Raw genomic sequence first — 15377 nt, 5'->3', positions numbered from 1 at the left:
GGGTGGTGTTGAAAGATAGTGACTGGCCACATTTACCCAGTCCACTTTATGACTTGCAAAATCTGAACCTAGCTATCCCTATTCCTAGCCCCTCATTCAGACCATGAAATCACATGGGCTTGGGAGGTTCAAAATATCTGTGTGTAGAGTCAGTTATGAAGGACATACACTTTTCCATTCATGGAACTATGCCTCACATGATAGGGCTGATGACAAAAGTGAAGCTAAACGCAGAGGTGCTCTCTTGCTTACAGAAGATTGTGTGGCTGTTTTAGCTGCATTCCTAGTATCTACCTGTTATAACACAGCTTAAACATGTATGTGAACTTGGCATTAGAGGAACAGTGATGCTGGCTGTTTTCATTCCTCGTGTTGTTTCTGTATTTCATCCACTGGTTTTCCTGTCAGCTTTATTCAGCTCCAACTTGTGTCCCCTTATAAATGTTGAAATTTCAATAGTGACGGCTTAGTTATAAATGACCTTAAAGGAACTCTTCTCCAGTGTATGCTATTGTGTTGCAAGTCCAGTAGGGACTTCTGATCTGAGCTGCTGAGAGGCATTTGCTTCAAAACACCTTGTGTGGAGATGCCCTTGAAAAATATTCAGAAAATGCCACTGATAACAGAATGCAGCTGCTGGATGATCTGTGCTGTTGGCTTTTTAGCACATGTTACACTGGTCTTAGGTCAGTTGTACTGGCTGTCAGTTTTTGGATTTTGTTCAAGTGCAGGTTCTGAAATCACTTAGGAAGAAGATTCCTCATGTGTGAACTTGCCTACAGACAGACATCATCTTTGGAAGCCCTGTTATATTTCTAATCATCAAAAGAGGTTTATTTGGGGTAGATGGCTACAAGACAGATTTTTTTCTGTAGTGGTATCCTGAGAAGTGAGAGAGAAATTATGAGACTATTATCGTATCCTGATGAGAGTAACAGCAATGAAAACATACTTAATTCCATTGACAAATCTTATAAAATATATAAATAGATGATTGGCAGTGTTAAGTCTCTCCGGTTTACTTTGAATGCATTTATTTAATTTCCTTTTTGTTATTTGATGGCATTTTGTATTGCTTTGCAATGTAATTCTGGGACTGGGACTGGTATGACAACATTGGTTCAAGATCACTACATTAATAATAAGAATCTTGATGTTAAAAGCCTTAAAAATCAAGCGTGGGCTACATCAATGATATGGCATTTAAAGATTGGGGTATCTCTTTTAAAAAGTCAGATATATGAGACCTGTTTATAGATTATTTTGAATAGGGTGCTTTATTACAGGGATCAGCAGAAAATAGATCATACTTCATTGGTAGATCTTGGAGTGATTTGCAGTATATTAGCAAGGATTTCTGGCTCCCCAGTGTCTAATAGCAGCAGCAACCAAAAAGTTTTCTCCCCCATTTCCTCCAATCAGGATATTTGAAGTTTGTATGATTCTTGCAGCATGCACAAATTCATGGACTGGACATATATTCAGAAGCAAATTCTTACTGATTTCTTTGTGTCAAAGATTTGATTTCAGGATTCTTTGTTGTTGCATGCCTTCAAGTTATTTCTGACACAAGATGACACTAAGGCAAACCCATCACTGGGATTTCTTGGCAGGATTTACTGTTGCCTTTCTCTGAGGCTGAGAGAAAGTGACTTGCCCAAGGTTACCCAATGGGTTTCCATGGCTGAATGGGGATTTGAATTCTAGTCTCCTGGAGCCCTAGTCTAACACTCAGATTACTGTATGATGCTGGCTGTTCTCGGCGTTCTAGAAAAGAGGAAACCTCATCAAATCTACCCAAGCTTGCTCTACTGAGATTATTAGATAACATAAGCCCCATATAGACAGGTCAAAATAAAGCTGCTTCAAGCCACTTTGGAGGTATACTGTTTAAATGATGCATGTGTCCTAAGAGTCCAGAAGCTGTGCCAAAGGGTTTGGCGCGGCTTCCGGACTCTTAGAATGCATGCATCATTTAAACTGCATACCTCCGAAGTGACCTGAAGCAGCTTTATTTTGGCCTGTCTGTACAGGGCCATAGTCACTTTGCCTATTTCTTTTGCCCCACCTTTTTTGATCGAATAATACTGCAGTCGTCTGCCTGCTAACTTAGTAATTCTCATGGTGTTCAGTTGGGCTTACTTACAGAAAGAAGGCAACTATAGGATGGCAGCCTGAATGCAGCTTGCTTTTATGTAAATCGAGTGATTGACCATTTTTGGGAGCATCTTTAGATTTACTAACCCATTTGAAGAATACATCAAAGAGAAAGAAGAAGTGGATAATTAACAGACAAATTTATATACGGGAATGGCATAACGTAGGATTGCCAGGTGAACCAAGGAACAGGGACTTCTATTGGCAGTGTAGAACCATTAAAATGTTACCATTTCTAGATGTTTTAATCTTTGATTAGTTGTTTATTGGCTCATCAGGAAAATATTTCCAGGAGTAGACATGCATTAGGAATAGTTAATCTCCAATAGCCTTCGCAAAACACAAAACAGAACAAAACAAAGGCTGTTAAAAATAAATAAATAAAAAGGATGACATAACAGGAATCTTTGAGGACCCCCCGCCCCAATAAATGGTCAAATTCTCTTCTTAGATGGTCCTCTCCCACCATAAAGATAAAGTTATTACTCTGTCATTGAATGTGGTTGAGATGTCTTTCATTCCAAGCACACTGAGCAGAATTGAACATGACCAGCACTCAAACAGCAATATTTTGCTGTTTGAAAAATGTGACTCTTCCCTCCCCTTCAAATGGCAATTTTTCATTTTAAAATCTTCAATTTGTTGTATTTTGTAGGGAGTGTTTTGGAAAGAGTATCATAGTTGCTCGGCCTGTGATGTGGTCCTCTGGCTGTGTTTGGACTGCACCTCCCATGATCCCTCACTATAGGTTATGCTGGCTAGAGCTTTCAGGTTTGTAGGCCAAAAACACACGAAAGGCAACAGTCCAGGTCCTCAGCTTTACATCTGTTATCAGGTTGGAATCAGGGGGAAAGGAGACCCTCATCATCCCCACACACTATTTACAAATTAAACCATTTAACTCTTGTATTTTGCTTTGGTGCTTATATATCACCTATAACACTGCTCCTCCTGACGAAGGATGGATAGGGATTTTATTTTAGTTTGTATCTTACTAGAATTTACTAGTGATCACATTCTCATCCCCCCCCCCCAAATAATTGGGATGGAAGGACTTTGAAATTCTCCCCCTTCCCTCTTAATTCTGTGTAACAGAAAGCAAAACAGATAGATTTGTCGATGCAGGTCCACGGCTTTAAATATGTATGAGTTTGAATTCCTTTTATTCAATCATATTAATGCTAAATTTAGGTTGTCTCATACCCCACAAGAGTGCCTTTAACAGCAGTCACACCCAACACAGGTCTCTCATATGAATCCTAATGGATTCTGCTGGTGTAAATAGGAGATAATTTTTAGTTCGATCTTGAAGATTTTACCAGCATTTGCCAATCTCATATTCAGAATAGAGGGAGGAAAAAAATGTAAAATAAATAAATAAATAAAGAGAATTTGGAAGAAAGAGAAACTGACAGATTTCTCCATCCTCACTTTAGCACACACTGACTTTGCTCCTTTTTTGAAAAATGTCTGCTATTGACTTGATATATCCTTCCAACAGTGGCTCTGCATCGCTGCTGACATTTAATTTTCAGTTAAAACATTTTAATTAAAACCTGACTTCATTTAGTGTGGTAAATGAAAATGGGCTGGAATTACACTTGCAGTCTGGATTCATGTAAATTTATATATCAGTTTCAAGTAGAATGACATCACATGCATTTTTTGTAATGGCATTAAACTAGGTAGAAAAGAGGCATTCTCTGTATGGGTATGCATTAGGGTAGGGAATAAAACTCAAGGATTAATAGCAATAACAACAACAACAACATTATAGAATTGTAAGCCTACTGTTCTCCATCCTAGCACCTTTTAGATATGTAGGACTCCAGTTCCCACCATCCCCAGTTAGTGAACCCATGTAGGCTGGGTCTGGTGAGAATTGTACTGCAACATAGCTGGAAAGTTCAGGGAGGGAGGGATCCTATGTGAGCCGTATTCCTCTTAGTTAAGCTCACATTGTGGTTTAATCAAGAAAATCATTCTGAAGTTACAGTTTTATCAGTTCACCATCTCAATGCAGGTGTCCGCAGAAGAATGTTGTTCAGCTCAGTTACTAGGAAGGTAAGGCACATATCATTTTGAGTTTACCTTGACTAATTTGCAAATAAAATGGCTTAGACTGAAGCTGTAAAATCTATATTACCAAATACAGTGACATAACACATACCCAAAGGACTGGTCCTTTGACCTAGTTGTTCCAAGGTGTAGCACTTACCTGGATTTGATTTACCTTAAAGAGCTTTCTGCCAGATCTTTAATATATGAGTTTCTTTATAAATACAGAGGTCCTTGCACATTTGCTAGGGTTAGGAGGGAAGGACCCCTGCAAATGTGGAAAAACCACAAATTAAAAAACAAAAACAAAAAACTTCTTCTTACCTAAGAAACACCTCTTGGAATCACCAGGTCTTCCAGTGCAACTCTGTGATCAACACCTGACAAAAATTGATCATAGAATCATGCAGAAGGTCCATTGACCAGTACCAGTTCCCATGCTATTGGCTTCCAGTCCCTGATGAGCTTCCAAGAAACAATGCCCTTGGTGTATTGGCAAAAAATGGATGGTTCCCCACATCAGATGAGAATGTTAGAGAATGTTAGAATGACAGAAGATATAATCAATTGGTAATGCCTTTTCAGTGGAAGCCGAGGAATTGTACCACCAATGAACTTTTGCTTGAAGTGAAGAACATACCAGCTGTGGGGTCTGGTGGCTCCAGGGCCCATGGAGTGATTAATTTGCTCCAGATTTTCATCTGATTTTTAAAGGAGCTATCCAACTTGCTGAATTGCATTCCTTCAAATGGATTCAGGTGCCTTTCATCTCAAAGTAGAACATTATCTAGCTGGGAACAGTTGCCAGTGAACTGAGAACCAGGTAACCCATTTTGGTACTTCCTTAGACTGGTAAAAGGAAATAACACACTGAATATCACAGTGAGTTTAGAATAGCCAAATGTTCAGGGAATCTGATTTCTATGGGAAAGTAAATTAAGAAGAGCATATTCTGGATATTGTTAGCACCATCTCAATGGAAAATCATGTGGCACAAATATTCTGTTATTGTTCTCCTGCCTGAATGTATCTCAGCTCTTGCTCCTGCCACAGCTAGTTAATTAATTCACGTTGGAGTGGAAAAGAGGAAAAATCGTGGTATTTACCTTTTCATTGGAACCATAGTGGTATACCCAGGACGCTTAGTTTGTCCTTCTATTACACAACCCCCCTGTTTCATTCTAGTGTTCTTCTGACTAGAAGATTCTTATCAAAACGATTAGGCTGCTACAAAGTATGAAAAAGCAAACACTAGATAAAATTGTTTTCTGTAGAAGAGTTTTCAGAGACTCTTATGTCACCGCTGTGTTTGTATGTTCCCTTAGGCAAATTTTAGAAAATTGTCAAAAACACATTTTATCAGAGCAAATTAGTGTTCTCCCCCAAGGATTATTTTTAAGAAGGCTTGTACTGTATTGGTTTTCTTTCCTCTCTCTCCCTTCAATAGTATTTATGCAATGATTATACAAACAGGAGGGTGAAAACAGCCCCTCCCTCTACCCAAGCTGCTACAATCTTTACTCCCACTGAAATGTGTAATGGAGAACATGCTCAGGTTTAGACTGATGGTGTATCATCCATTTTCATGTAACAGATTCTCTTTTTTCTCAGGCTGACCATTGTGAGGAAAGAATTTCCTCCTCTTATGATGAAAAGCTCATGGCTGAACACTCATGGTATTCCTTTCTTCTGTTTTCCCCTCTCCATTATATTTCTGATCCTGTAGTGTTCTGGAAAGCCTTCCAACATCCCCAGGTGCTCCAAACTTTCCTTTTTTTTTCTGATGTGTCTTGGAGGTTCACCTGTGTTCTGACCTGGAACTGGATCTGATCCTAAACTTCTCAAAAGATTTATTTCGTGCCAAAACTAGCACATATCATTGGTGCAAAATAAACGTTATTGGTGAATCATGGAACAGGTGTTTTGGGCAGAGAAAAGCTTTAAAGTCCTTCAGCAGATAGGAAGCCAGGCTCCTCCTCACTCCTGGTGACAGAGTAGGTCTCCAAGCGCATCCGAGCCACCTCACAGATTGGCATATTGTCCAGGGTAGAATAAAGCACATTTATAGCTTGTGTGAGACCAAGATGCCACAAGCCCAAGGTAGCACAGCTCTGAACAAAGAAAAATTTAATATGTAAGTGAAAGCCCATCCTTCTATCCTAGAAGCTGTGAGAACAGCAAAAAAGGCAGGCACTTAACTCGTTTATCACCAGACCCAGTGTGCTGAGTAGTCACATCTCCACCACAGTCATTTTAATTTGAATGTGCTCTAGGAAGCTGGATAAGCATTTAAATGACTCAACTACATGAATGTGGAGTCTCTGGTCTTGATAGGTTGTCAGTTCCACTGCTGAGATTATTACAGAGAGCCCCTGTATCCTTAGGCAAATTAACGTTAGCCCAACCACACAGGAGCCACTTACAGAAAAGTGTCACTACCTCCTGGGTTACATAAGGTAACCTTTTAAAGGGGTATTGAATCCATTGCTTCCACCAATCTAATAAAAGGAGTAGAACACCTCTGAGAACTGTCGCATTAGTTTTTAAAAAAGATTTTAAATTGTATATTCTAGAAGTGCTTGTGGAATTTCTCTTGTTTGAAATGTACCCCAGATTGGATCTGTTGGTGAAGGATAAAGGAAGCTCCAGTGTCATTTGGAGTGCAATACTATGACTGGAGAAAAACCTGGTTCCTAGCAAAAGTATCCCCTTCCCACACAGATCAATACCATATATCCCCCAAGGCATATGGTTAAGACCAAGGTAATTTGATTAAAAGCGGTCATCTTGTTTTATAATAGCAGCGGTCTTGGGACAGTGCTGGCAGCCAGTAGAATAGCTGGATAATAAATAACTTAAATGAAGAATCAGCTCAAAAAGCCAGAAAGAGAAGCAAGTTACAATAATCTGACCTGGTTGTACTGAGAAATTTCATTTCTTGAACCATGGGATACCAGCCTCTTCTCTCACTAGAAGTGATATCACTGGATACAGAAAGGCTTGGACTCCAGATGTTAACTCATTGTCTTTCGCATCTCATTTTTCATTCTGCATTCAGTTAAAATATTATTCTGTCACTTTTTGTATGGATCCTTTGTTATAGAATTGAGCAGTGACCATGGTACTTGTTACAGAGGCATCCATTTTATCATCAGAGCCAAATCAAATGTGCACATGCACAGACACTCATAACAGTATCAAAAACATCATGTGTCACATGATGAGGATTTGAGATTAACAGGGCTGATTCACTGAGGACTGGCACTTATCTGCCAATAATTGGATGGGGTAGGGAAGATGAATAACATACAGGGTTAATTCTGCTGTAAGGTTTCAGTCCTTTCCAAGGCGGGTTACACACCGCCACTTCCGACGCACTCTGTGCGTGCTAGGGTTACGAAGGGGCGGCCTAGGGTTAGGAAGAGTTGCCCCTTCCTAACCTGTCCTGGTGCCAACACGCGCGTAGCGCGTCGTAAATGGCAGCGCCCATCCACATGGGCGCCACCATTTTGACGTCTTGGACGCTGTGCGTCCAGACGTGTCACGGCGGAAGTGATGCTGCGAGGGCGCGCTCCGCCTCTCGCGACGCCACTTCCACGTTTTGAAAAGGAGTGCCATTTCGTCGCTCCTTTTTCGCTGCGGAGGGAAGCCTCGTGGTCTGGCCGCTGGGGCTTCCCTCTGCAGCGAATGGCGGCGGCGGGAAAACGGCCCCTAGAGGGCCATCTGTAACCCGCCCATGTTTACTTGGGAGAAAATCCTATTCAGTTTACTAGGGATTACTTCTGAGTAACCACACATGGTATTTATTTCCTGGCACATCTAATGAAAAAAAGTTCTAATAAGTTGTTGTTACAGCACTGATGTTTGTGATGGAGGGAAGGCCTTTCATCAGTTGCTGGGCCTAGGCATGATGGAGTTGTGCATACCTGTTCTTCTCTACCTCCACAGGCCACGTAGTTGAGCTGGAGAGACAACCTTTGGTGGGTCTTCCACTAATTTCACCACTGTCACCAATTATGAAGTCTTTTCTTTATCCCCACCTCTGTTAACAATGCGAGGACCTCTTCCTGTCCCAGTGCTATGGCTACCAGTTGTGATGTTTCCCTCCACTGCCATCATGAGGTTTTCCCACTAATACTGCATATGTAACAGTCCCCGAGGCTCAAGTGTATTATATAAAAAAAGATTTACATATCAGAAATTGAACATCACAGCAAATATTACTTTTTAAACATCTAAAGCTTAACACAACTCAAACTCACATTTCTCTGCTACTCTCTCTCTTTCCCACATGCTAACACTGATTCTGACACTAACTCATCTCCAACCCTGATTAACTCCTCCACCTAAGTCTGGTTATCCTTGGCTGCATCTACACTGCAGAATTAATGGAATTTCACACCACTTAAACTACCATGGCTCAAAGGTATGGAATATTGGGATTTGTAGATTTATGAGATATTTAGCCCTCTCTGTCAGGGAGCTCAGGTGCCATGACAATCTACAAATTACAGAATTCCATAGTGTGGAGCCATGGCAGTTAAAGTGGTGTAAGACTACATGATTTCTGCAGTGTGGATGCATTTCTTGATAGACTCAACTCTCATTCCCTGGCTGTCACACACCAACGTTATTCATATTCCCTCAGACATCCACCACTCACTCCTAAAATTTGATTTTCTCACCCCCTCTCAGAAATTTCTCACCTTTTCATGAAGGACCCCCCCCCCCTTTCATCTGGCACAAATATTTTCAGCAATTAATTAGCATTTTTGTCTCTCCAGTGTCTTAATTTAATGGCTGCGCTACAGACTCTAATGAACATCTGTTCCCTTGTGCTAACCTTGGGATGCATGAAGTAGACTCTTGAGTAAGAGGGAGCTGTATCATGGGATCTGGCTTCAAATCACCCCCTTGGAGGCATGACTGTTCTTCCTTTTGTAACTTCCTTATGTAACTTTCACCTGCAGGCAAAAGGGTGGTATCAGCAGACTTGAGAGAAATCTGAAGTTTGTCAAAAATAGCAGAAAATCTCGAGAAAAATAACCCCAAAAGGGTGATAAAAACCACCTAGCATGGCCTAGTCATATGGTTGACCTGATTTAAATCAAATTTGTTTAAATAATCTTTGAAATCACTTCTCTGAAGGACTTAATTTTAACAAGATACCAGTGAGGAAAATTATTATCATTTTTAGCAGAGGTACATTATCATTTAATATAATCTTAATATCTAGTCAGAAATGTAGGTTCCATTAAAAAAATAGACATTATTTTGAATTGTAATATCTCCAGAGGGGATATACTTCTTCACCAAGTTTCTTCTCAAAGGAAGCAACAAGTAATTTTAACAGTTTTCTTCTTGCTGGAGGAAAGACTTTGGTGCTTTACAGATGGGCCCTATGGGGCGCTGTTATGACATGCGAGGGATGGCGTTTTCAGATGCACGTGATGAGGGCGTCAAAATGGCGGCACCCTGTACACATGGGCGCCACCATTTTGACTTGACAGACGTCTAGCGTGTGCACGTCCCGGCATCACTGTGATGCCACGAGTGCACCATTGGTGCACTGCGGTGTCACAATTGCGCCGCAAAAAGAACCCGTATTTGCGGGTTCTTTTGCTGTGCGGGGGAGCCATGCAGTTTGTCCGCTGCAGCTCCTTCAAAGCAGCAAACCAGGGTGCCAGGAGACTGGCCTTTTTGGATGGTCTGTCCCACGCCATTGACAACCATGCAGTTTCAAAGTATATTTAAAATTTGGGACTCACTCTGCACAAAAGTTCCACTTGGTGTTTTTCCCCCCACCCCCCCCACAGGAAACACAGAAATATTTGCACAGGAAACACTGTTTTTTATGCATAAAATCTTATTGTGTACTCAAATCAACCATGTGTGAATTTTGTGCAGAATAAATATCCAAACACAGCATTTTCTAATCAGGAAATAGCATTTTCTGGGCAGGAACATAAAATGTTGTCTTCTGTATAAAACAACAAGGCATGAATTTTATACAGAATTAAGTCCAAAACTGTGAAGGTTCTCATCAGTCCAGGATTCTTTTCAACATTAAAAAAATCATGTTTTTCAACAATTTCTGAAATATTTTATAATTTTTTTTCATTCCTAATTTCCACAAAATGCTATGAATGTATTCATTAAATAAAAGCAAAAGTTGCAAAATTTGAATTTGTGATAATATATTTTATCTTTTATTTAGGCCTCCTTTTTGCCAATTGTTTTAAGAAAAATGGAATCTGATTTAAATAAAGAAAATCCAATTCAAAATTAAAAACCCAAATTTATTTTTTTAAATCTGATTTTTTAAAAAAGAAATCACTACATATTATCAACACTACCTAGTCCAGATAGTGGCCATGGAATGTTAACTGAACGTTGATGGAAGATAGAAAGGAAGGGAAAACTGTGTGATGAGAGGAAGAATGAAATGAACACATCAAACACAGAACTTCACACTTTCACTGTTTGCAGTGGGACCCACTTGTCTGATTCTGTGATATGCCAAAATGGAAAGGTTTAATTTGAAAAGGATTATTTAGATCCAATATGGTGAGAGGCAGTGATGCAATTATTGGCTTGCTCAGTTAGACATAACAGTGTTAGATAACATAGAGTGATGAGCGAATAGACATTAATTCCAGTGAATTACTTCTATTAGTTGTAGAGAGGTCCCAATCAAATTTGCTTTAAAGACTTTAATACAGTGCACTAGGGTTTCATTGACGAGATTGTGACTCATGTATGCTGTGTGACTGATGTCTTTTCTGCTGACATCTTTGATAATCTCTATGAGTCCCCTAACTAAATGAGCCAGCCATGAAACATATTGAAAACTATATTTTGTCGACTTCTTTGTAAGCCAATAATTTTTCACCCTGAACCAAGGTTGTCTCTGACCACTATAAAGAGTCAGGCCTACTCTTTAAAATTAATTGACAGCCATTGTGACTCAGTGGTAACAGTGCCTTGAATGTAAATGGTCAGGGGCATCACTAGGAGATGGGCTAGGGGTGCAGATCACACTAGCTGACACCGAATGGGGGAGTGATATCACTGGTCCCCAAACATTTGCTTTTTGGCAGAAATGGGCTGTGGTGTTCACCTGCGTCCCTTTAAAACACCTAAGAGATGGTGTGAGTTGGATAAGGCTCAGTGAGAAGAGAAAGGAGAGGCCCCAGATTTTTTAAAAAATTACATTTTAAATTTTAATTTTAATTAAAAAAACATTTAAAACTCTTTTATCCTTTTAAAATTTTCTTTAAAAACTTCACCCGTATTACCAAATTTTCACTTTAACTACATTAAACGATGTACCTTTAAATAACATGTAGGCTGTGTGTTTGATATTGTAATTTAAAGGTACAATTTTAATTTTGCAAGTGGTTCATATCACAACTATTGCCATTATATTCAGTGATATAAGGGAATTATGATTTATGAGTAAAATTAGTACAAAAATTACTAAGAATTCTGTATGGTATGGGATAGGAATAGGGGTGACACCATACATTGATGCACCAGGTGACACCAACCCTAGTGACTCCATTGCAAATAGTGGCTTTACTGGCAGGGGAAATCCATTGTAAATCCCCAGTGGCCATATATGAATCCTAGGCAGATTCCTTTATTGTAGCCACTGACTTTCAAATCCATTTGTTGTATTAAATGGGTCATTAGTTCACTCTGTTCTGTAGTGTGAGGTGACCATGTAGCAGTTTGGGATTAGCTAGGACTAACTTTTAGGAATTTAAAAATGTAGATGACTAACCTGCAAATTGTGGGATGTTGTGAGGTATGTGTATGTGTGTAAATGTGAGCAAGAGAAAGACAGAGAATCCACAGCTTGAAATATTAAAAAAGATATAAATTCCAAAAAGCAAACTTTGATTTTGCCATTCTATGTAAGGGATGCCATTTTATTATACCATTGTATTTAATGGGACTTCAGCATCCACGGATTTAGGTATCCACAGATGTTTCTAGAACCAAACCCCAGAGGATAGCAAGGACCTGTTGTAGTAGTGTGATTTGTTAAGAGAACCTGTCATGTTTGGGGGATAGGTACCATGGCTCTATGATATCATTGGGCTGGCACTCCTGTCTTCCCTCATCATTGGCTATGCTGGCCGGGGGTGATGGGTCTTACTATTCTGCAACATTTGGATAGTTACTGGTTTCCCAGCCTTGTTGTAATCAGACTTAAAGGGGCAGGTTCCTTTCTGGTTATAAAACAATATAAACTCAGAAGCAAAATGTCTTTAATTCATTATGTTCTGCTTTTGAAAATGCATGAAAGCAGCACAAATTCTTCAAGGTTTTGCATTTAAATAATATGCGGAAAGGATCATCAAGGGCCACCATTATAATTAGCTGCATTCATTTGTGCTTGGCACACGAGCTTTGCCATAAATTATAACATGACAATTTGGGAACAAAAAGTGTTAGAGGAATAATAGCAAGGTTGACCTAATGTGCTGGCATAATTGGCTTTCTGCTTATTATATCTTAATGATCATAGAAAGAGTGACAATAGATAGATGTATGAAGTAAATTTACCTGCCATTACAGGTTTTCTATTCACTGTATTAATAGTATAATAAGAGACCTTTAAGTATTAGAACCTTAAAGATCTATCATTTATTTCCAAACTCTTTAGTGACTCTGGTTTTACTTTCTTTGTGTCTCTTGTCACTGTGCGGGGTGGTTCAAAGAGTGTTCTTCTATGGAGTGCAGTGCTTGTGCATCAAGAAGCACTTGGGGGAATGGGAGGAAAGCAGGTTGACAGTGGCTCCACTATTTAAGACATGATGGGCAATAGCAATTGCTTTTTGGCCCAGGACCATCCGGGGCTCCAATGAAAAATAAACACAAAACAAAACAAAAAATCTATACCCTAACCCCAAGCCCCAAACCTAGAACAAACCAAACCAAGAACAAACCAAACCAAGCACAAAAAAACAAAACAAAAACCAAGCTGGCTATCAAAGCCAAAAAACTTGAGGATTTTGAGGAATTCCTTTCCCTAGAAGGTTCACTTGCCCCCCTCTCTCCTTTCCTTTCACTGGCAGGCCAAGCCCTTTTTATTAAGGCAGGCCTTTGGCTTACAATTTATGAGGCAGAATTCAAAGATATAGCTGTGTTAGTCTATAGAATCAGTACGGAGAGAGATCTTGTAGCACCTTTGAGAATAACCAAAAGAAAGAAATTAGCAGCATGAGCTTTCGTAGACTTCAGTCTACTTCCTTAGATGCATTTGGTCATTTCTGCCGTTTATGTGGCAGAAATAGCTTTTAATGCAGTTGTGTTTTTATCTCTCTCTCTGTTTTTTTAAAAAGACGTTTCAGTTTGTATTATATTGTTCAAACTTCATGTTTTTTTAAAAAAATGATTTAATTTTTAAAAAATTTCCTATGATTTTTAAAAAATGGTTCCCTATTTTTTAAATGCTTGTAAGCTGCCTTGTATAAGTAAAAAGGCAGGATGTAAATTAATTAATTATATTTATTGAAGTAATTAACAAACAGAACTTAAAAATGTATATCAAGGGGAAAACATATTTGTCTTCTTCAATGGCCGAATATGAAACTGAGCTGCACCGTATGTGGTAGTATAGAATATTCTGTAATCATCATTCTTAGTGAATAATGGTAATATCCTCTATGTTGAGACCATGTGTTGTGAGTTTTCAGTCTGCATGCCCAAAACTGTTCTTCCTTATGTTAAATTGAATTTATTACATTATAGCTTCAAGTCATGTCTGACTTATGGCAACACTAAGACAAATTTATCATGGGGTTTTCCTGACATGATTTGTTCACAGGAGATTTATCATTGCTGTCCTTGAGGCTGAGAGAATGTGACTATCCCAAGATCACCCTGTGGGTTTCATAGCTGAGTGGGGAATATAACCCTCATCTCTAGATTTGTTGTTCAACATGTGTATATGAGTGTGTATATATAATGATGTATTATATTAATTATATTCAATTAAATTAATTACATATAAAAGTGTCTGTACATCCACTCAATGGATATGTATTGATGTTGAACAGTACAGAGAGGAAGGTAACAGCTGCCACTTTTAAACCCACTTAAGTAAGGATTGACAGAGCTAGTGGTAATCCAGAAACATCATAAGAATACATGTACATGTGAGTAGTTATATCAGTATACATAGAAACAACCTGCACGTATGTTAGCAGACTGGCTTGAATATACCAGGTCATTGTGTTGTGTGAACACCCATTATATATTTGCAAATATTGTTTTCACACACAATATAGTATTCTAATATTTTAGTGTTGTTAGTAAACTAGATACATAATTTATTTCCCTCCTAAAGCAGGTGTGAAGACTGAGGTGGTGTTAATATTTAAAATAAAGAATTTTATACAGGAACATATCGAAATCCATTTCAATGTCTGAGGATGATGCCGTATTACAAACAGAGACTGCAGAAGAGCCAGGTTAAATCAAAGGCTTCAGTCTGCTGGGACAAAATTAAAAATAAACAAATAAAGTAAAACTCCAAAAATGATATGCAAATACCCAGGCTTTAATATTATAGATAGGGGTTTTGTACCAAAATAGAAGCTCTCCTTCTATATAGAATGTCTTGCATGGTTCTCCTTGGGCTTGATTACAAGCTGAAAATGAGAAGAAGTATTTTGAGATGAAAGCCACACCTGTCAGAAACAAGAATGGATGGCAGGGAGGATCATAAGACCCAGGAATTCATCAAATTAGAACTTCCAAACCCACAGACAGGCAATATTTAGGTTAGCACAAAGTACAGTTCCACAATGGAGTGCAAGCTTTTGAGTTCTCCAAGATCCCTCAGTGGGCTAAAATGCTAAAAAATTGTTGGGGAACAGGGAAAATCTGAATATTGTTGTATTATTACCGTTTCTTTGTATTGCCTAACAGCTGTGTGTTTCGCCTAAGGCAAAAAGCAGATGTCTGACCTGCAGCTAGTCTTGCCTTTATTTTTTAAACTAATGGGCATCTACCATATTCATCCCAGCAGGGACTGCTAGATATCATGAGAGGCTTGGATGTGATGATTTGTCAGTTAATGCACTCTTCACCTTGGGGATCAATTTAACCACAGATCCCTTAGCTTAAAACATCTAGCCAAATACTTA

At 39.0% G+C, this 15377-nt stretch overlaps 1 protein-coding gene across 2 annotated transcripts in view; it reads left to right on the top strand.

Moving 5' to 3' along the window:
- The window catches only part of PLCL1 (phospholipase C like 1 (inactive)), a 241815-nt gene that overhangs the window by 172660 nt on the left and 53778 nt on the right, over positions 1-15377 (top strand). The window lies entirely within an intron of this gene.

This window comes from Sceloporus undulatus, chromosome 1 (assembly GCF_019175285.1).
Source record: "Sceloporus undulatus isolate JIND9_A2432 ecotype Alabama chromosome 1, SceUnd_v1.1, whole genome shotgun sequence".
NCBI classification, from domain to species: Eukaryota; Metazoa; Chordata; class Lepidosauria; order Squamata; family Phrynosomatidae; genus Sceloporus; species Sceloporus undulatus.
This window is presented reverse-complemented; position numbering and strand designations above follow the sequence as displayed.